The sequence below is a fragment of the Oncorhynchus kisutch genome, linkage group LG3 (genome assembly GCF_002021735.2).
Source record: "Oncorhynchus kisutch isolate 150728-3 linkage group LG3, Okis_V2, whole genome shotgun sequence".
NCBI classification, from domain to species: domain Eukaryota; kingdom Metazoa; phylum Chordata; class Actinopteri; order Salmoniformes; family Salmonidae; genus Oncorhynchus; species Oncorhynchus kisutch.
This window is the reverse complement of record NC_034176.2, coordinates 54,484,249-54,506,549: the sequence shown is the minus strand read 5'-3', so window position 1 is coordinate 54,506,549 and position 22,301 is coordinate 54,484,249. Positions and strand designations below refer to the sequence as shown.

General features: G+C 44.6%; 1 pseudogene; it reads right to left on the bottom strand.

Annotated features, from left to right (window-relative positions):
- The window catches only part of LOC116360794 (uncharacterized), a 138,275-nt pseudogene extending 127,540 nt beyond the window's left edge, over nucleotides 1-10,735 (bottom strand).
- Nucleotides 10,736-22,301: the final 11,566 nt, after the last annotated feature.

Below are 22,301 nucleotides of genomic sequence, written 5' to 3'. Positions count from 1 at the left end.
TCATAAGGTGTTTGATTAGAGTTTAGATTACATTTGCAGTGATGTCAGAGTGATTAGAGGGACAATAGAGTGCTGAGTACCAGGCAGTTAGCAAGTTTGGTAGGCTACTAACGACCATCAACAGCATCAGAGCTTGGAGAAGCCTAATTACCATGCGTAAACGGTCACTTGGAATTTGACTGCTGCCATGATATGGTCACCGTAACAGCCCTAATCAAGGCTTTAAAAATCATTCTTTAAACTGTCTCCTCCCCTTCATCTACACTGATTGACGGACATTTAAGAAGTGACATCAATATGGGATCATAGCTTTCACCTGGATTCACCTGGTCAGTCTATGTCAAGGAAAGAGCAGGTGTTCCTAATGTATTGAACACTCAGTGTATATATCTTACATGGAATATTAATTACTGGAGCTCTGGGTTCGCCATCTCCAGCCTCCCTCTCACTTCTCAAGGGGCCTGTTTTGTTAACCATATGAATGTAATATAGCTGCTGGCTGGTATGGAGATGTAGGGACTAAGAGAAACTGGGGTTGTGTGGGATGCAGTATGTCCACGAAAGCTGCATCTGTTGAATACAGAGAGACTCATTACTATGACTGTATGTAATGTATTTCTATAATAGCATATACCAAAATAGGGCTGTCTTCTGTAGACCAGCCCTACCTTGTCACAACACAACTGATTGGCTCCTTAAGAAGGAAGGACATTCTACAAATGAACTTTTAACAAGGCACACCTGTTAATTTGAAATGCACCACAGGTGACTACCCCATGAAGCTGGTTGAGACTATGCCAAAAGTGTGCAAAGCTGTCATCAAGGCAAAGGGTGGCTACTTTGAAGAATCTCAAATATAAAATATATTTTGATTTGTTTAACACTTTTTTGGTTACTACATGATTCCATATGTGTTATTTCATAGTTTTGATGTCTTCACTATTATTCTACAATGTAGAAAATAGTCTAAATAAAGAAAAACCCTTGAATGAGTAGGTGTGTCCAAACTTTTGACTGGTACTGTAGTTCTCAGGTACAATATAGACTAGGTTTGAGCTATTTTCCTTCAAGATTTAAGGAACTGGTGTTGGACTGTGTGTGTGTGTGTGTGTGTGTGTGTGTGTGTGTGTGTGTGTGTGTGTGTGTGTGTGTGTGTGTGTGTGTGTGTGTGTGTGCGTTCAGTGTGTGCCACAGTACAATGTTAGAGAGGGATGGGCCTACAGCACATGCATGGACAGTATTACAGGGAGTTGAATTCTAAAGACGTCTGTGCATGAAGTCATTTAAGCTCTCGACAGTGTTCACACTGCCTGCCTAATGTTCAGAAATGGCCATTTTCTAGTTTTGCAGCTTTTTACGTCCACATGCTGAGGATTGCGGTGGTTTGTTGCCATGGAAACTGCAGACGAAAGCAGCGAGCGTAGATGTATGGGAGCGGGAGAGAGAGTTCTCCCTTGTGTATGACAATGTCGTGTGTGTGTGTGTGTGTGCATACGAGGATGTGTCTCTGTGTGTATGGACTCCATCGAACGCGGTTTTTGGTCACCCTTGCTTAGTCCCTCACCTAGCAGTGCGTGCTTCTATAAAACGTATTAAACTCATACGATATTAATGGTGTGTGTGTTTGGAATTGGTGTTTTATCTTTTTTTTTTTACAATTTCTTTTTAAATGTATTTTTTGAAACAATACTAAACATAAACATACAAACGGCAACTTGCAGACGCTCACAAACATCCACGACATCACCTCTGGCCAGACCCACATCACCTCACACCCTCATCTCCAGCGCCCGCATCATTCTCCGCCACATGACCTCAAACTGCACCGTTTTGTTTCTCTCGGTCGCCCACACACTTTGAACATTTCGATAATAAAGCAAGCATTCGACCTTTCCATTGTGTTAACAATGGAGGATTGGTAGTTTTCCATTTATTTATTTTTTAAAGTATATGCTTTTTCAAGATGATTGATGAGAAAAGTATCATACAACCCATCGGGTATCTCACTGCAACCTCATATGCCATGTCTTGAAATATGCAGACAGACAGATTCAAAGTACATTTACATTGTAATACTTGACAGCCAACGTTCCAATTCCACCCATAACTGTTGGACATCATAGCATTTCCAGAAGGCATGAATTATTGAATCATTGTTCTTTTTAAGACATGACTCTGCCGTTGTGCTGTAGAATTTGTGAATTTTGTAATACATTCTGTACATTAGTTTATACTGGATTGAGCATACATTTTCATTAACAGTCATTTTGTTAGTTAGATTCCAACATTCCCTCCATCTGGTGCCAATATCAGATTTCTGTTTTATAATAACACACTGGGTCAGCAGTGCTGTACATCTGGAGAATTGCATGACAGGGCAAGCCGCCTGTCCGTTTGACGTTACCAAAGGGCGCCATGGTTAAGAGTCATGGCAACCTGTACCCTTTATGACAGCAGTATTTCACACACACACACTCTGCCACCTCTTCCATCAATCCTCAACATCTGAGAGTGGAGGGGCTAGGGAAGAACATCGCTATGGGAACCTGTGATGGACCTTTGACTGTAAATACGCAGGCCTGCTCTGCTTATATGTTAAGTTCTCTCTCTTGGTGTTGAAATCTATCACCCTAGAAATGGACTATTAAGATATACTTACACACATATTGGAAGTATGACAAATCTTAATGCTTGATCAAGGAATTCAAAACAGTCTATAGGATGAATATCATTATCTACCCTGAGCGATCAGGCACTTTCCATCTTTACCACTTCCTCTCCAACACCCAATCACAAGCTACAGCATCTCCCATAGTTATGCTAATGACGGGTTTAAATGTCACAGGCAGAATCCTAAATAGTGTTTTTCTGTCTTATTTTGCTGGACCAGTCCTGATTTGTAGCGTCATTAGGGTTATTATGATGGGGTCTGACTGTGAGAGGGACCAACCAGTTAATCAAGTGATTAGATACGGAGCTCTAGGCTTACTGATGATTGAGACTCCGACTGAGATGTTAAGCTCAGGTTTTTAATGAGCTCAAGGTCTTGATAAAGAACACAGCCCCAGAGAAATATGAGTTTCAGACCAAAGTGGGGAAATTTGTGTAGATAAGAGTAATTGCAGTATTGGTGGTTTCACGGACGAAGAATGTTCCTCAAAGACTCTTATGACTCAGTAGTGAAGGTCTGTAGGCGTTAGTTTGGCACAATTCGCTTCAGTAAGTCTTCTACTAGATGGGTTTTCAAGTGAGACCCAGGCTTTAAATTCTTAAACACTACGCTCAGAAAGAAAAGGTGCTATCTAGAACCTTAAAGGGTTATTCAGCTGACCCCGTAAGAGAAGCCTTGGAAAACCCGAAGCTTTGATTTCTGGTCCACTAGTCTCTACTCTTTTAGGAAAAAAAGGGTTCTTAATCTGTCCCTTTCAGTTCCAGGTAGAACCCTTTGGGTTCCATGCAGAGATCGGTGAACCAGAAATCAAGGCGAATCTAACCCTTTTTATCTAGTGTGTGGTTGAAGAACTATACTTCAGACTGATTGGGCTCGGATTTTGATTGCTCTCCCTGTTCAGGCTTAACGGTGTTTCTGGGGGCGTGTAATCGTCCTGGCACTGCAACCATCTCTCCAAATCACACCTGTAGTGGCTGATCAGTACATCTCTGAGTGCAGGAGGGATGAGTGTTATAAGAGAGAAGCTCATTCAGACTTCAGGCTGCTCTTCAGGAGGAAGATGGAGAGCGAGAGGGGATATAAGTAGAGGAGAGAGCGAGAGACTGAACCCACACTATGTTTGGGCATTGCAGCCCATCTGAACTGCTGTCACGCTCGGTCTTGCTCGGTTTCATCCCAGAGAGACAGTTGGTGGATGGAATCAGAATGCATGACGCCACACTCAGTCACCCACACCAACTCAACTGCTTCAGAATGCCAGTACCTCCTACAAGATTATTATTAGAAATTTCCTGTAGACACAAGATGTCTTTTTGAATAGGGAAACTGACAAACTGTGTTTGCCACGATTAATTACATTTGCTTGATGTCTACTGTCAGAGAGAAAATAATGTCAGTTAAGAAGAAAATTCTTATTTACAATATTGGCCTAGAAACAAGGGGTTAACTGCCTTGTTCAGGGGCAGAATGACAGATTTTTACCTCGTCAGTTCGGGGTTTCGATCTAGCAACCTTTCGGTTACTGGGCCAACGCTCTAACCACTAGGCTACCTACCACCCCATATATACACAGTTGAAGTCAGAAGTATACATACACCTAGTTTGGAGTCCTTAAAACTTGTTTTTTAACCACTCCACAAATTTCTTGTTAACAAACTATAGTTTTGGCAAGTCGGTTAGGACATCTACTTTGTGCATGACAAGTAATTTTTCCAACAATTGTTCACAGATTATTTCACTGTATCACTATTCCAGTGGGTCAGAGGTTTACATACACTAAGTTGACTGTGCCTTTAATCAGCTCGGAAAATTCCAGAAAATGATGTCATGGCTTTCGAAGCTTCTGATAGGCTAATTGACATCATTTGAGTCAATTGGAGGTGTACCTGTGGATGAATTTCAAGGCCTACCTTCAAACTCAGTGCCTCTTTGCTTGACATCATGGGAAAATCAAAAGAAATCAGCCAAGACCTCAGAAAAAAAATTGAAGACCTCCACAAGTCTGGTTCATTCTTTCCAAACACCTGAAGGTACCACGTTCATCTGTACAAACAATAGTACGCAAGTTTTACAAATCCCTTTGGCCCGGCAGGCTAGAGGGATGCTATCGAGACCCGTAACATAACTCATGCAAATTATAACAGTGAGAACAAAAACCACAGACAACTAAATTACCGTCAAACACTCATGGTTTATTTGGTAAACACACGGTAAAGGGGGGCAGGAAAAGGGGCTGATCTGGACCCAAGGAAATTAACACATATCCCAAAACACCCCTAAACTAGACTAGCCTACTTCAATACAACTAACTAACTAACCAAAATACAGTGGGTATTTTTTGAGTGTTCTTAGACAAAGTATTCCTACGGGTAGTGTATGCCCATGGGTGACTTGTCTTGGTACCCCCTTTTCCCACCATCAAACAAACAGTCAAACACCATAACAAAACTCACAGGATAACGGACAAAGTGACATGTAGTTGCTAAACCAAACAAGATCTCTACAGAGAGAGATCGAGCTCATGAGAAAACAACTGACAGGGTTTTTAAACCAAGGGAAAGGGAATGTGATTGGGTAAGGGAAAAGGAGCATGTGTCTTCTGCTTGATGACTGATTGGGGAATGATGATTGCCACCTGTGAGGGGAGAAGGAGAGAAAAGAAACACAAGATACCTGTATCCATAACACTCCCACCCTTAAAAGAGCAACCCAATAGGATTGCTAACAAAGTATTTACAAAACATACAAAAATCATAATTTTTACACACGAGACAAAGCATATGCTAATACATTCTCAGAACACTTTTTGTGGCAGATCTCCAAATTATAATTCTGTACAATAAGCACCCAACGCATAAGGCGCTGGTTCTGGTTGTACATCCGGTGGAGAAACACTAAGGGGTTATGATCAGTATATACGATCCCTGGTAGGGTACTGGAAACAATATATACTTCAAAGTATTGCAGAGCTAACAACAAAGCAAGAGCTTCTTGTTCTATGGTCGCATAGTTTGTCTGACATTTGTTAAATCTACGAGAAAAATAACAAACAGGATGATCCACTCCACTCTTGTCCTGCTGCAGTAGAACAGCACCAGCACCTCTGGCACTAGCATCTACTTCAAGTTTAAATGGTCGCTCAAAATCCGGAGCAGCAAGTACAGGGGTAGTACATAAGAGTGCTTTATCAGATTCAAAAGCTACCTGACAATCATGGGACCACTCAAACGATCTAGCCGGACTGAGCAAATCGGTCAATGGAGCAACTACCGCAGAGAAATTTTTACAGAAACCAGGGTAGTAGCCAACCATCCCTAAAAAGCGGCATAGCTCTCGTCTGGTAGTAGGTGCGGTGAATGCAGTTATATCCAAGACCTTGGCATCAACACCTGTCCATGGCCGACCTCTTTGCCGAGATAAGTAACAGTACCCTTCCCAAACTCGCACTTTGCTAAGTTCAGGGTTAGAGAAGCAGCTGCTAAACGTTCACATACTACCCTTAGAGAGTCAACATGAACTGACCACTCAGATTAATAAATCACTAGATCATCAAGGTATGCACTACAATTGGGAACGCCAGCTAATACAGAGTTAACCAGTTGTTGGAAAGTGGTGCATTTCGCATCCCAAAAACCATGACAGGGTATTGTAGGAAGTCGTCTGGAAGTCGATATTTCAGAAGCACGTGAGGTTAATGGAACCTGCCAGTAACCTTTTAAGAGGTCCAACTTTGTTACATAAGTAGCAGCACCAACAGTGTCGATACAGTCATCCAGTCTGGGTAACAGGAACGAATCTGGCATTGTGACAGAATTTACCTTTCAATAATCCGTACATCACCTGGACGTACCATCAGGTTTAGAAACCAGAATGCAAGGAGAACTCCAAGGGCTTGAACTTGGCTTAGCCAGGTCTTTCTCCAAAAAATATCTCACTTCATCCCTCATTATCTTCCTCTTAGAAGCACTGACACGATATGGGTGTTGCTTGATAGGGGCAGCATTTCCAACATTAATGTCATGTTCCAACACGTTTGTGCGAGTAGGAACGTCATTAAAGAGACATGGAAAACTGTGTAGCAGCCTCATAATATCGTCGGCCTGTCCGTCCGTTAAATGAACCAGAGAGACAGCAGCATTTCTGAGTTGGGCAATCTAACACACTGCTGCTGAGTATTGCGCAACTCTAATCCATCTCCATCAACATTATCAATATGACAGCCCACTATCATAGCAGCAGAAGCAGAGGAGACAGTAGTACCTGCCGCTGTTTTTGAACAATCTAACTGGGTGATGGGTCGGGTGTGGTATGCTTTCAACATGTTAATGTGGCACACACACGAGATTGGCGTTTTCTATCAGGAGTTTGAAGCACATAATCAGTTTCACTTAATTTCTTTTCAATTAAATAAGGACCAGAGAAACGACTGACAGTGAAGATCCTGGAACAGGCAATAACACCAGTACTTGGTCACCTGGCTGTAGTGGATGAGAAACAGCCTGTTTATCATAGTGTCTTTTCATACTCCTCTGTGAGGAACACAGAGCTTCCTTTGCAGAGCACAGGCTTGCTGTAGGTGCTCACGAAAGCGACTAACGTAGTCCAACACATTCTCATCTCCCGCACAACTCTTGGGACAAAAACTGTTCTTTAAGGACTTTCATTGGTCCTCTCACTGTGTGACCAAACACTAGTTCAGCCGGGCTGAACCCTAGGGACTCCTGTACAGTTTCACGAGCAACAAATAAAACTAGAGGAACTCCCTCATCCCAATCTTTCTCAGATTCCAAACAATATTTACGTAGCATAGACTTCAGTGTCTGATGCCACCTGAGACTCTGGGTGATATGCGCTTGCCGCACAGTGCGTAATTGACAAGGATTTTAACACCTGCTTGAAGAGCTTTGATAGAAATGTGGTACCTTGATCACTTTGTACCACCTTAAGTAACCCAAATGTCGAAGAATTTAAATAAGGCTTTATCACTACCGGGGCTGTAAATCCTTCACAGAGGAATGGCCTCGGCGTATCTTGTTGCCATACACATAACCGTTAACAGAAACTGGTTACCCGATTTTGTCTTCGGTAACGGTCCAACACAATCAACCACCACATGTTCGAATGGTTCACCTATGACAGGTATTGGACAAAGAGGAGCGGGAGGAATAACCTGATTTGGTTATCTGGCATGTGTGGCATGTCCGACAGGACTGAGCCACATCGTTTTAAAACCTGGCCAAAAGAAATGTCAAAGGATCCGATCATAAGTCTTGGTGATTCCTAAATGATCAGACCACTGGTGATCATGAGCAAGGGATAACACATTTTGTCGAAAGGCTGTAGGAATCACTATTTGATAAACAGCATTCCAATCTCCGTCCGCGTCAAAATGGGATGTCCATTTACACATGAGGAGATTACCATCAATGAAGTACGCCACGTTCTTCTTCTTTACCTCTTCCAATGAGACAACACTAGAAAAACAACCAGCTGCTCACGAGTGACTGGTAACTGTATTGCATCAGCAATAAGTTCAACATACTTCGATTCTTCCCTGGGCTGTTTGTCAGAGGTGATTAGCTTCCCAGAGGTAGCACACAACCCATCCTCTTGAGCAATCTCTTTGAACAGAACAGTGTTCGACAAATCTATCACGTCACCCACTTGACGTGCCTGAGCACGAGTGACAGCACAAGCGGGGAACACATGTGGATAACTCTGTGCCAGCTCATTGGAGAGAGAGTGGTCACTTTTCTCCAATACTTCCAATACGTTGTCTACCTTTCCTCCGGCAATATCTTTACCGATTATAAAGGTCACACCTTTTACTGGCAACATAGGACGTACTCCCACTCTGAAAATTCCACTGATTAAGTCAGAGTGTACATTCACAAAGTGCAATGGCACTGGGACAAAACCCATTTCAATACCCTGAACTAACACACTGGAACCACAGTATGTATCGTCGGATAAGGACAACACACCAGACAATATAAACGACTGCACCGCACCAGTATCGCTAAGGATTTTAACCGGAAGCTGAGACGCTTTGTCATCCGTTAGGGAAACAAACCGCTCGAAAATGAACGGTTCATAACTGCGGTCGGGGACTGTGACTTTCAAACTACATTTGTTCTGAGGCACCTGTTTCGTTTCAGACCTCACAACTGTACGAATTAGACCAACACCTGTTGGCGGCTTCGCACGAAGAGGCATCCCTTGTTTGTGTTTTAGCAGGACGCAATCATTAATCATATGTCCCACCTTATGGCAATAGAAACAGGGACGCTCATTTTTCTGGCGTGCTTGATATACTGCTGGCCGACTAGGGCTAAATGTAGGCAACTCAGTGGCTCTACTCTCAGTATGAGCCGAAAACACGCTCTTGTGCGTGAACACAAACTTGTCTGCCAACACAAACGCTTCTGACAGGGAGGATACTTTCTGTTCGTTTAGGTAAACTACAATGTGGTCGGGTAAGCAATTTTTAAACTCTTCCAACAAGATTAACTCCCGGAGAGAGTTGAAATCAGTTACCTTGCTAGCAGCATGCCATTTATCAAACAGATTTCTCTTGTCTCTAGCAAATTCCACATAAGTCTTACTAGAAGACTTTCTATGAGACTTAAAAATAGCAAACACTAATGCTACATCAGCTATGACGCTCAACACTGAACTACCACTACAATCTGCACAAGCGGCATGGGTGTCAGTAATGACAGATCCCGGATGAGCCCCCACTTATGTTACGAATCCCTTTGGCCCGGCAGGCTAGGGGGGATGGTATCGAGATCCGTAACCACCCTCATGCAAATTATAATAGTGAAAAAGTAAGTGAGAACAAAAACCACAGACAACTAAATTACCGTCAAACACTCATGGTTTATTTGGTAAACACACGGTAAAGGGGGGCAGGAAAAGGGGCTGATCTGGACCCAAGGAAATAAACAAATATCCCAAAACACCCCTAAGCTAGACTAGCCTACTTCAATACAGCTAACTAACTAACCAAAAATACAGTGGGTGGTCCGCCCAGTTCTAACGAGTGCTCTTAGACAAAGTATTCCTACGGGTAGTGTATGCCCATGGGTGACTTGTCTTGGTACCCATTTCCCCACCATCAAACAAACAGTCAAACACCATAACAAAACTCACAGGATAACGGACAAAGTGACATGTAGTTGCTAAACCAAACAAGATCTCTACAGAGAGATATTGCATGACAGAGAGATCGAGCTCATGAGAAAACAACTGACAGGGTTTTTAAACCAAGGGAAAAGGAATGTGATTGGGTAAGGGAAAAGGAGCAGATGTCTTCTGATGGATGACTGATTGGTGACTGATTGGGGAATGATGATTGCCACCTGTGAGGGGAGAAGGAGAGAAAAGAAACACACAGGATACCTGTATCCGTAACAGCAAGTATAAACACCATGGGACCATGCAGCTGTCATACTGCTCAGGAAGAAGACGCGTTCTGTCTCCTAGAGATGAACGTACTTTGGTTACGAAAAGTGCAAATCAATCCCAGAACAACAGCAAAGGACCCTGTGAAGATGCTGGTGATAACAGAAGTGTCGATATCTACAGTAAAACGAGTCCTATATCGACATAACCTGAAAGTCTGCTCAGCAAGGAAGAAGCCACTGCTCCTAAACCACCATAAAAAAGCCAGAATACAGTTTGCAACTGCACATGGGGACAAAGATCGTACTTTTTGGAGAAATATCCTCCTCTACACTTTCTCACGACCTGAAGGAGCCGGGTAGACAGTTGCCAGGTAGAGGTCAAGCTGTAACAGGAAACACTGGCAGCGTGCAGCCGTCCCGTCATACTCCCTGGGAAGGGCGAGACAAATCCCACTGGGACTGGGTGAAGGGGGGACGAGTAGTGGAGACCCTGGTTTGCTGGTGGAGGCGCTGGAGGAACTCCCTGTCTCACCCAGCGGTCCATAGTTTGGACAACCTGGTCCATGGCGCCGCCGAGATGGTGAAGCATCGCCGCATGCTCCTGGACGCGCTCCTCCAGCCCTATTCCAGGGGCACCTGCTCCTGCTGACTCCATATAGTTGGTGTGGGATTTTGTATGGGCTGCGTAATCGGTGGCAGGGAAGTCAGACGCAGGAGAGCAGAACTTGGTAATAGCCGAGCAGTTTAATAGCAAAACCCACGGCATAAAAATAACAAGACATTTGGGTACAAAACCCGTCGCGCACCAATCAACACGTGCACAAGCATTTACAATAAACAATCCCACACAAAGACATGGGGGGAACAGAGGGTTAAATACACAACAAATGATTGAGGGAATTGAAACCAGATGTGAGGAAAAACAAGACAAAACACATGGAAAATGAAAAGTGGATCGATGATGGCTAGAAGACCGGCGACGCCGACCGCCACCTGAACAAGGAGAGGATCCGGCTTCGGCAGAAGTCGTGACACTTCCAAATGGACAATGATCCCAAGCATGCTTCCAAAGTTGTGGCAAAATGGCTTAAGGACAACAAAGTCAAGGTATTGGAGTGGCCATCACAAAGCCCTGACCTCAATCCTATAGAAAAAGTGTGTGCAAGCAAGTAGGCCTACAAACCTGACACCAGCTCTGTCAGGAGGAATGGGACAAAATTCACCCAACTTATTGGCTACCTGAAATGTTTGACCCAAGTTAAACAATTTAAAGGCAATGCTACCAAATACTAATTGAGTGTATGTAAACTTCTGACCCACTGGGAATGAGATGAAAGAAATAAAAGCTGAAATAAATAATTCTCTCTACTATTATTCTGCTATTTCATATTCTTAAAATTAAGTGGTGATCCTATCTGACCTAAAACTGAATTTTTACTAGGATTAAATGTCAGGAATTGTGAAAAACTGAGTTTAAATGTATTTGGCTAAGGTGTATGTAAACTTCAGACTTCAATTGTATATATATATATATAATGGCGGAGCGCTTATCAGGCGCCATGATTCATACTTTACAGATTACCCTGACAACCAGCTGTGAACACGGTGACATCTGTATTGACAGGCGCGTCTGATTACATGGAGATTTTTTTTAAATCCAGATCGCCCTAATTCAATATCCTCAACATGTCTGGATCAAAAATCTGTTGTAATGAATCAGGTTTGGAGAGAAGTCACATGCCAGATTGCGTGGCGGGATCGGTGAAAAGAGGTACAGTATTCAGCTGTTGTCAACATAGGATTAAGGGAAACAGGGCACAGATCCAACTCTCAGATTGACACAGCATAGTCACTCTATTGAATAAACCCAGGATCGAAACGGCATCATAATCTGAAACCAGGTCATACAAAGGTAATTTATCCAACATGTTGAGAGGTTGACTAAGTAAGTAATGACATCAACAGGAGACATTTCATTTTGTGGTTTACGGAAGTCTCAACATAACCACAGACACTAGTGAACCTCAAATAAAGTCAGAGGAAGAGTCGTGTTTGATTCCAGGACACCGGTTGAAACTCTATCAGAGTCTGCGCAGATTAAAAACAGGGTTCAGTCTTTTAAAAGTTTAGCATTTACGTCTTTAACCTCTGTGGCTCTCCCTACCTCGGTGTCCCCCTGTTGTGAGTCTATAAGTTAAGTAGAACCAGGGCCTGCCAGGCATAACCAGCAGATCATTGCCAGCTAAAGAGATTGTTGTTCTGGGTTGGAGCCAGGACAGTCTGGGCTATATTCCAGAGCTGGGCATCAGACCTGCTTAGACCCATATGGAGCCGCTGTCCTCGTAATCCGCACTATTCCCCCCTTTCCCTGTGGCGAGTCAAAAACGCACACACACACACGCTGTTGCGAGCACACACACGCGTGTAGCACGGAAACATTCACGCACACACACACACACACACACACACACTTAATTGGACTACTGTGACCTGCAGCTGATCTATCCTTCCCAAATATATTGAACTCAGAGTAATCTTCCCTTCTTGCTAGAGAGCAGTATGTCATTTGCTGTAACCTTTAGTCTGATGCTCTCTGACTCGTATATTATTTGAGATTTCCCTTTTATTGGTTGCCTGTTATCCAAGCACCACCAACCATCCCCTTTAGCACATTAAATTGGAGGTGAGCAAGTTCCTAAATCCATTCCCCCCCCCCCCCCATCTACTCTTTCTCCCTATCCACTTTCCCTTCCCTCTCTACTTCTACCTCTCTAATACTATACCTCTCCCCCCTCTCTATCCGTCCCTCTTTCCTTCCCTCTCTCTGGGGCTGGGCCTTAAAAAAAACCAGGCCTCAGCAGATCCAGAGGTGACGGTGGTTATGGTGTGACCCTAACTCAGTGTCAGGGTTAATGAAGAGGGAAGATGGTGGTGCTCCAGGCTGCAGTAATATCCTGGCAGTGTGTCTGACTGAGTGACTGAATGGAGTCCCACAGCAGAGAGGTTTACGGGAAAGCCTACATACTTTACGACCCAATATACTTGTTTATCGCTCCCCCCGTAGGCTCCTGCCCTTTTTGGGGGAATTGAGTTTATGTGTTGTAAACCATCAGTTGGGGTCAATGGGGTTAGGGTTAGCTAGCCCTTGGGTCCTTCTGACTTATGGTTCTCATAACCGGCCCTATTTTTGCAAGCCTCACTTAAAACGTTATGGCAGCTTGGTAGGGATTATGTCTGTCCAGTTCGGATGTTAACCGTTACAAGATCAACTGACCAATTGATTTGGAAGTCCATGCACAGTCAGTGAGCTGGCCATAGTGAAATCTGACAGGGGAATGGAATAAAGTGGCACCTTATGTTCCACCAAACACTGGATTTTCCCCCCCACACTCGGAGAATATGGAAAACCTCTTTTGACAACATGATTCCATTGTTTATTTGAGGTCATTTTGATTAAAAGGGGAGATCATTTCCCCTCCATTTGTTGCATATACAACCTTGTCAATCAGCTTGCAATTTTCCTGACTTTAAATTGATTTAATCCTCATTTGCCGTTTTTAATCATGTCCACCTTCTAAATATTGGAGGAAATTCTACGACTCTCCCATCTCACTAGGAATACTTCCCGTTTCTCCTAAGAAACCAATTATCCTCCATCTGCTCAACAGATGGGGGGGGGGGGGGGGTTAGTGAGAGAGATAAGAGGGAGATAGGACGAGAGAGAGAAGCTAATGTTTTCCAGCCTGTTGTTCAGTAAACGTTGATTTGGTAACTAGGGAATTATCATCCTTTCTTTTCACTGGCTTTTTAATGATGAACTTGTTTTGTGAGAGATGATCACAGTTTAAGACAGTAGATGTCAGACCTACATTTGAAAGTTTAGCGAGAAGTAATGAGAGAGTGACTTGTATCAGTCCTGCATTTCTCTACTATTGGGGGGGATGATGGAATGCCGTTCCTGAGTCTCCTTTCTCTCTCTCTCTCTCTCTCTCCCTCTCTCTCTCTCTCCCTCTCTATCTCTGTCTGTCAGTATACTAAGGTCGTCTCTCATATCTCTTCTGTAGCCCTGAGGGAGTCTGTCTGTCAGAGCCACCATGGCCCCTCCAATGCAGTGTTCCAATGCGTCATGCTCCACAACAGACATTATCCTATCCCTGGCTGCTACCGTGGACTACTAGAAAGAGCCTGGAGAGGAGAGCGAGCAAGTTGAACTGGGTCACATGTGACACCGAAAGAGAGAGAGAGAAGAGAGGAGAGGGGGTGGAGAGAGGAGACAGCGAATGCAATAAGGGTATTAGAAATAAATCCCTAAGGGGAGTCTGGTGAAAGGCTTCCCTTAACGTCCCCACATCGCATCGCTGACAATCCGGCCGCCAAACCTGCTTACCTCGTCATATCCATGTTCACCAGTGATACAGGGCGTTAGGATCCGGAGGCAGGGTCAGCGATGAGGAGCAGTAGGGGGATTTGGGTTTTCATGGTAAGCTGTGTGATTGGTGGTCACGGGGTGGGGGGGTGGGTAACGAGGACAGAGGAGGGGCTGAGTTTGGGTTCGAGGAGTGTGTGGGTGCCATCATATTATGAAGACATTCTTAAGGAGATTGGCTGTCAGTAAACCAGCCCAACCCTCGCTGTCTCCCGGGGATGCAGGCTTTGCTGCTGCCTCTGTGGCTGTGTGTGTGTGTTTGTGTGTGTGTGTGTGTGTGTGTGTGTGTGTGTGTGTGTGTGTGTGTGTGTGTGTGTGTGTGTGTGTGTGTGTGTGTGTGTGTGTGCGCGTGCGTGCGTGTGTGCTTGAATGCTGGCAAGGACACTGATGTGATCTGACACGGTTGAGGCTTCCAGAGGATGCTGAAGGGTCTCTGTGGCTCCCAGCACAAACAGCCAAATCTAATCCCCCCCCCACACACACATACACACACACACACACATACACACACACATACACACACTCACCGCTGTATACCATCCCTCAGTCCACAGCCTCTTTCTCTCTCTTTATCTGGGGCGTTTGCCTCCCAGCAGTCTTGCAGGGTAATTTCATGGCGGTTTAAAATGGGTTTCTTTGCCATGTCACCTGTATGTCTCTTTTTCTTTTTTCTCTACTTCTCCCTTTCTCATTACTCTCTCTTCCCCCCCCCCCTCTCTTCCCCCCCCGCCCCTCTTCCTCCTCCTTTCTCTCTCCTCGGCCGTTTCGCGAGCGTCATCAGTGTTCAACGGGTGTGTGACAAGTGGAAGCGGAGTGAAACGAGTAATCCGTCACTGCCAACTGTGTCGTGTGATGGGATGACGGAATGCCTCTTTCAACCTATTGCTGAAACCAGGGACATTCCAAACATTGAAACGTGTGATATTCCACAAATGTAGATATGCATGTGATAAACATGCATTAATTATGTTTGCCTGTATGGAATGTAAAAAATTTAAATGGATGGTAAGAACTCCTATGTGGATTTTCAGAATTCCTATAGCGTAAAGTTAGAAATTCCGACATGGGACATAACAATGTGATTATTTGGATGACATCACAGCCCCTGGAGCGTGTGCGGTGCTAGTGACTCGTCTTGTACCCTACAACCCCCTGACTCATCCTTTTGCCCTCTGCACATAAACACACTTGTCATTTGTCCTTTTCCCTTCCTCGCCTTACACTGAACTTGGGCGGCGGTGATGACGCGATCTAAGGGTGGCGCGCACACACACACACACACACACACACACACACACACACACACACACACACACACACACACACCGCTCTCGCCAACGAAACGGGATTAGTCCTAAGACAAGCGTGCGGGAAAGTGGGCGAGAACATCCTTACTGACCCACCGCAGGGTTACGACTCCTGCCTTGGCTGCCCGTCCGCCTCTCTAAGCTCTTTAAGGGATTGCTAGACTGACGGAGCACTCACCTCGTAATTTGATCACAGGATTGCTGCTATGCGATAAATTGGGCTACTGTAGTCTTACTGACTGCTGCATCTGGTGCAGAGAGACTGGGAGAGTGAGTTCTGGTTAGTTAGTTAGTTAGTTAGTTAGTTAGCTAGCTAGTCAGTCAGTCAGTCAGTCAGTCAGTTGTTAGTTAAAGCTGGGAGGAGATTGTTATGGTGGGTTATGGGGTCTGGGAGTTTGTTGTTGTCATCTGTGGTTCTACGAGACAAGGACACAGTTGTAGTTCATCTGGGGTGGCAGGTAGCCTAGTGGTTAGAGCATTGGGCCAGTATCCGAAAGGTTACTAGATTGAATCCCTGAGCTGACAAGGTCAAATTCTGTAGTTCTGCCCCTGAACAAGGCAGTTAACCAACTATTCCTAGGCTGTCATTGTAAAAAAAAAGAATTGGTTCTTAACTGACTTGCCTAGTTAAATTAAATCAATAAAAATAAGCTTTGAGTGTACACCTGGCAACCTAGGGTGCCTTCTCCTCCACCTTTATCATAGGATAGTTTAAAACAGAGATGGCCAACCTAGGGTGCCTTCTCCTCCACCTTTATCATAGGATAGTTTAAAACAGAGATGGCCAACCTAGGGTGCCTTCTCCTCCACCTTTATCATAGGATAGTTTAAAACAGAGATGGCCAACCTAGGGTGCCTTCTCCTCCACCTTTGTCATAGGATAGTTTAAAACAGAGATGGCCAACCTAGGGTGCCTTCTCCTCCACCTTTATCATAGGATAGTTTAAAACAGAGATGGCCAACCTAGGGTGCCTTCTCCTCCACCTTTATCATAGGATAGTTTAAAACAGAGATGGCCAACCTAGTGTGCCTTCTCCTCCACCTTTGTCATAGGATAGTTTAAAACAGAGATGGCCAACCTAGCACCAGATTATTTGAAATACTCTTATGGTCTTTCAGATTTGGCCTTTAAAAAGGATCAGGTCTGATCTTTCTGAAAGCCTGAGACAACAGTGCCAATGAGTGCTCTCTAGGAGTGTGAGAACAGGATGAAACATTCATCCACATGGTTGTATTCTCTCCACCCACCGTGGCTGTATTCCTGGCAACCTATCTCCTCTCTGGCTAAAACCAACTTCATGGTTGCCAGATTGGCCTGTGTAGAGTTGAAGCAAGAATTAGTGAATGGTTTCTGCCATTGACTTGAATTGTGTTTTGGTCTCGGAGGGGTGGATGTCCACTTCTCCCCCCCCCCCTTGGCTTTGGCAGGGGTCTTGCCAATCTGGCAACCCTGGTGTTCACAGGAGAGGCCTCTGTTTTCTCACTAGTGATTCTCTATTAGAGCTGAGAGCCAGGACACGTTTGGACGCAATGTGTGGGCCCTCGTAGAACAAGATGCACACACATTCTCACTCAACATTATACCCATTGACACGCAAACCTATCTTTCATTTCATTTATTACTTTCATTAAAAGGCCAAGCAACAACATAATCCTTTCAAGTGGCTGGGTAGGCTTTTGCTTGAGCTTTAATATGCACTCTTCCTGGGTTTGACTGGTGGAGTGGGCTGAGGAGAACCAACCACGCGAGCGCGGGGCCAAATTAGACGGTAACATTTCTGTTCCGTTTTGCGGCTGGGATTCAGTGTGTTTTCGATTTCATGAATCCCAAACTGTTTTGAATTGGATTCTTTTCAGAGCCCTGGGTTGAAACGTCATGGCTTTAATACATTTCATCGAGCAGCGTTCGTCAGTACAGAGCTGGCATCAAAGACCCAGGGCAGGAAATGAGGCTAATAACAATGCCTAACAGAAGATTTCCTTTCTGGTTAACTGGTGTGTGATGTGTGATGTGTGTGTGGTGTGTGTGTGTGTGTGTGTGTGTGTGTGGTCTGCACTTTTGCTTCTGTCTTTCATAGAATTTTTCCTCGTACATCCCACCCTAAAGGATTTGTCTTTTCAACAACTTCTCCCATAGGGCTTTACACATTAGGCAAACATCATAATATTGTATAACCCAGCATTATATTCACACTGCATGCTAAACAGGTGTGCAAAAGGTTCCCGTGTTGTTTATCTCCCATGTCATAAAGCCGTTTCATCGGTACTACGTCACCACGCCAACACTATTACCCGACGAATGGAAGCTATGAGTAAGAGCTATAAAAGAGGAGGCTATAATGGAGGCTTTGGGTGGGCATTAGTTGGCAGTACATTTCTGAGGGTTGGCACCTGGCGGGTAGAAGCAGGTCATAAACGCGATTGATCGCTCACTGAATGACCTCAGCTAAAGGGGAGTTGGCTCACTGGGCGAGGGCTAATAAGGTTTCCTTTCCTTTTTCTCCCGATAGAATAGAATAGGTGTAAGCTGTATGACAATTACCACACGGGAAAATGAACCACACGGACAAATGAACCACACGGACAAATGAACCACATGGGGAAATGAACCACACGGACAAATGAACCACACGGACAAATGAACCACTGAACCACACGGACAAATGAACCACACGGGCAAATGAACCACACGGGCAAATGAAGCACACGGGCAAATGAACCACACGGGCAAATGAACCACACGGGCAAATGAACCACACGGACAAATGAACCACACGGGCAAATGAACCACACGGACAAATGAACCACACAGGAAAATGAACCACACGGGCAAATGAACCACACGGACAAATGAACCACACGGGCAAATGAACCACACGGGCAAATGAAGCACACGGGCAAATGAACCACACGGACAAATGAACCACACGGACAAATGAACCACACGGGCAAATGAACCACACGGGCATATGAACCACACGGGAAAATGAACCACACGGGAAAATGAACCACACGGGCAAATGAACCACACGGACAAATGAACCACACGGGCAAATGAACCACACGGGCAAATGAACCACACGGGCAAATGAACCACACGGGCAAATGAACCACACGGGCAAATGAACCACACGGGCAAATGAACCACATGGGCAAATGAACCACACTTGGGTGGAATTTTGATCGTTTTGTTTTCACCGCTCTCACTCCTCACCTTTTTGGTGTATTGTAAACATTTTAAGTTCAGGTCATGACCAACTAACCGACGAACCTATTTTCTCTCTCTCCCTTCTTTCCTATGTTTTCGTCCTTCCTTTCCTCTGATGCTGGGGGGGGGGGGCTTTATTTAACAGGTAAGCAACATTTCATTTGATGATGAGGATGATGAAAGCTACTCTTTAAGCATTTCATTGACAAACCGCAGACAGTTACGGTTGGTAATGGTGTGTGTGTGTCCTCTCCTGTGAATACCCTTGATAACGCCATGCCTTTGATTCGATGTGAGAATTCTTATGACAGCTTTGGGTCAGCACTGCCATCCACAAAGGGGCGGGGGGGATCTCTCTGCAGTGGCTCACACACACATCCGTCTGCCAGGATGGGGGTACCGAATGGACACTGGTTCGAATCCCTGAGCCAACTCGGTGAAAAATGTGTTGATGTGCCCTGGAGCAAGGCACTTAACCCTAATTGCTACTGCAAGTCGCTCTGGATAAGAGTGTCGATTAAATGACACTTCTATGTATTTGTGTGTGTGTGTGCATCCAAAATCTCCTCTCCCTGGCTGACCCTGGGAGGAGCTTAAGCAGGTCTCACCTCACAGTAGGGTTGTGGTCTCACCTCACAGCAGGGTTGTGGTCTCACCTCACAGTAGGGTTTATTTTCTCACCTCACAGTAAGGTTGTGGTCTCACCTCCCAAAAGGGTTGTGTTCTCACCTCACAGTAAGGTTGTGGTCTCACCTCACAGCAGGGTTGTGGTCTCACCTCCCAGCAGGGTTGTGGTCTCACCTCACAGCAGGGTTGTGGTCTCACCTCCCAGCAGGGTTGTGTTCTCACCTCACAGTAAGGTTGTGGTCTCACCTCCCAAAAGGGTTGTGTTCTCACCTCACAGTAAGGTTGTGGTCTCACCTCACAGCAGGGTTGTGGTCTCACCTCCCAGCAGGGTTGTGGTCTCACCTCACTCTGCTGATTTATTCTGATGCCTGGACTACCAGGTCTGGTTCGAGGACAAACACACATCTACACACACATGGAGGCACACTCACATGCACACACATCAGTACACCGTTCTTCCGAACTACTTAGTAAATATGGGTTCTTCTTTTATATTCTTGACAGTTCTGTTGTAAACAGCAGTGTGCGAATGCATGGTTTCTATAATTAGCTCAGTGTGTGTGAGTGTGTGTATTCCCTTGTGGTATTGTTATAATATGTGACAGGACTGTCTTTCTGAGGCAGGGAAATGAGACCATTTGAAGGATGCACCTGTGCTGGTAGAGAACGGGATGTTTACCTTCGTTAGGCTGCCACTCTAGCACTTTTTTTTTTTACAGTATTTTTTTATCCCTCATGCCTTCTCTCCTCCACTTTCTCTCATCTCTTTCTACCTCTCTCTCTCTCTCTCTACCTCTCCCCCTGTCTCTCTCATACTCTCCCAACACTGTATATCCCTTTTTACCTCACACCCTCATTTTCAATCACATTTATTTCTGTGTCATTTCGTCTCACGAAGACGAACAGAACGACTGACTGTGACATTGGTTGAGGGTCATAAGGCTTATAGCTAACCTATCTTACGGCCTGCGGCTACTGGCCAGATGGTGTATTTTGTGGCTAGTATGTTCTTCATGAGTATGAAAAACATGTAACATTTCCGTACCATCATCATTTTTTAAATATCAATTACTGCGCTTTTGTAAGGATAGTGTTTGCATGTGGATATTAGAAGTGGTAATGCAGTCCAGCTTTATTAACACCTCATTTGGAGCAGTCTCTCTCTCTGCAAGTAGACATTCAGTTGTTTATGTTTCCTACGTGAAAGGCTGTTTCACACACACACACACACACACACTCACACTCACACTCACACACACACACACACACACACACACACACACACACACACACACACACACACACACACACACACACACACACACACACACACACACACACACACAGCGGTGAGTCCTATGTCCCTTGCTTGGCCTCCTTGTCACCTGTGGTTATTGAATGTGATGTGTTGTTTAGGTGCTGCTGGGAGTGTCGTCTGTGTTTATGCCGGCCGTGTATGTGTGGTTTGTTTGTTTGTGTGGCCCGTTTTCTCTGTGGCCTCAGTTGATTTTCTAGGTCATCTCCCTCTTAAGTGCAAGTGAACAATCAAACGTCTATTTTTCTTCCTAATTATCTCAAAAGGTCCATGCTCAAGTCAAATTCTATTCGCTTGTTATCCTCCCAGCCCTATTCAAGTTACCAACTGTCAGAGCAGCTCACAGATTACTGCACCTGTACATAAGCCCACCTATAATTTAGCCCAAACAACTACCTCTTTCTCTACTGTATTTAATTTATTTATTTATTTTGCTCCTTTGCACCCCATTATTTTTATTTCTACTTTGCAGATTCTTCCATTGCAAATCTACCATTCCAGGGTTTGACTTGCTATATTGTATTTACTTTGCCACCATGGCCTTTTTTTTGCCTTTACCTCCCTTATCTCACCTCATTTGCTCACATCGTATATAGACTTGTTTATACTGTATTATTGACTGTATGTTGGTTTTACTCCATGTGTAACTCTGTGTCGTTGTATGTGTCGAACTGCTTTGCTTTATCTTGGCCAGGTCGCAGTTGTAAATGAGAACTTGTTCTCAACTTGCCTACCTGGTTAAATAAAGTTGAAATAAAAAATTAATAAAAAATTGGAGACCATGGTTCCTCAAATGTTTTTTTTAGGTCCCCCCAAGCCCCCCCAAAAATTCTAACATTTTGATCATATGCAAATGTAAGCAAGGTTTGAAATTATTAAGTTTTAGTCAAAAATTATATATGTTTGGGCTTCTTGAAGTCAATTTACAAATGATTTGTAATTATGTTCTGGCCCCCCGACCATCCGCTCCAGAGAAAAATAGCCTGCCACTCGATCTAGTTGATGATCCCTGTCCTAGACTCACATTTTGTTCACGAGTTATATGAGTAGGGCAATACATTTTTTTCCTGACCAGGATAACTTTGATCCGGGGTTTTTCCTGCTCAGGCCAAGTGGTTTGGGAAAACTGCTGCTCTTAGCTGTGAGGATGTGATACGGTCGTGTGTCTTGACAGTGAGCTATGTTCACTGTGACACCCGGAGACAGAGCCCTACTTCTCTCTGGCACTAATGGACTGTCCTCTTTGTGGGGTCACTGTTAGTTAACTGTGTGTGTGTGTGTGTGTGTGTGTGTGTGTGTGTGTGTGTGTGTGTGTGTGTGTGTGTGTGTGTGTGTGTG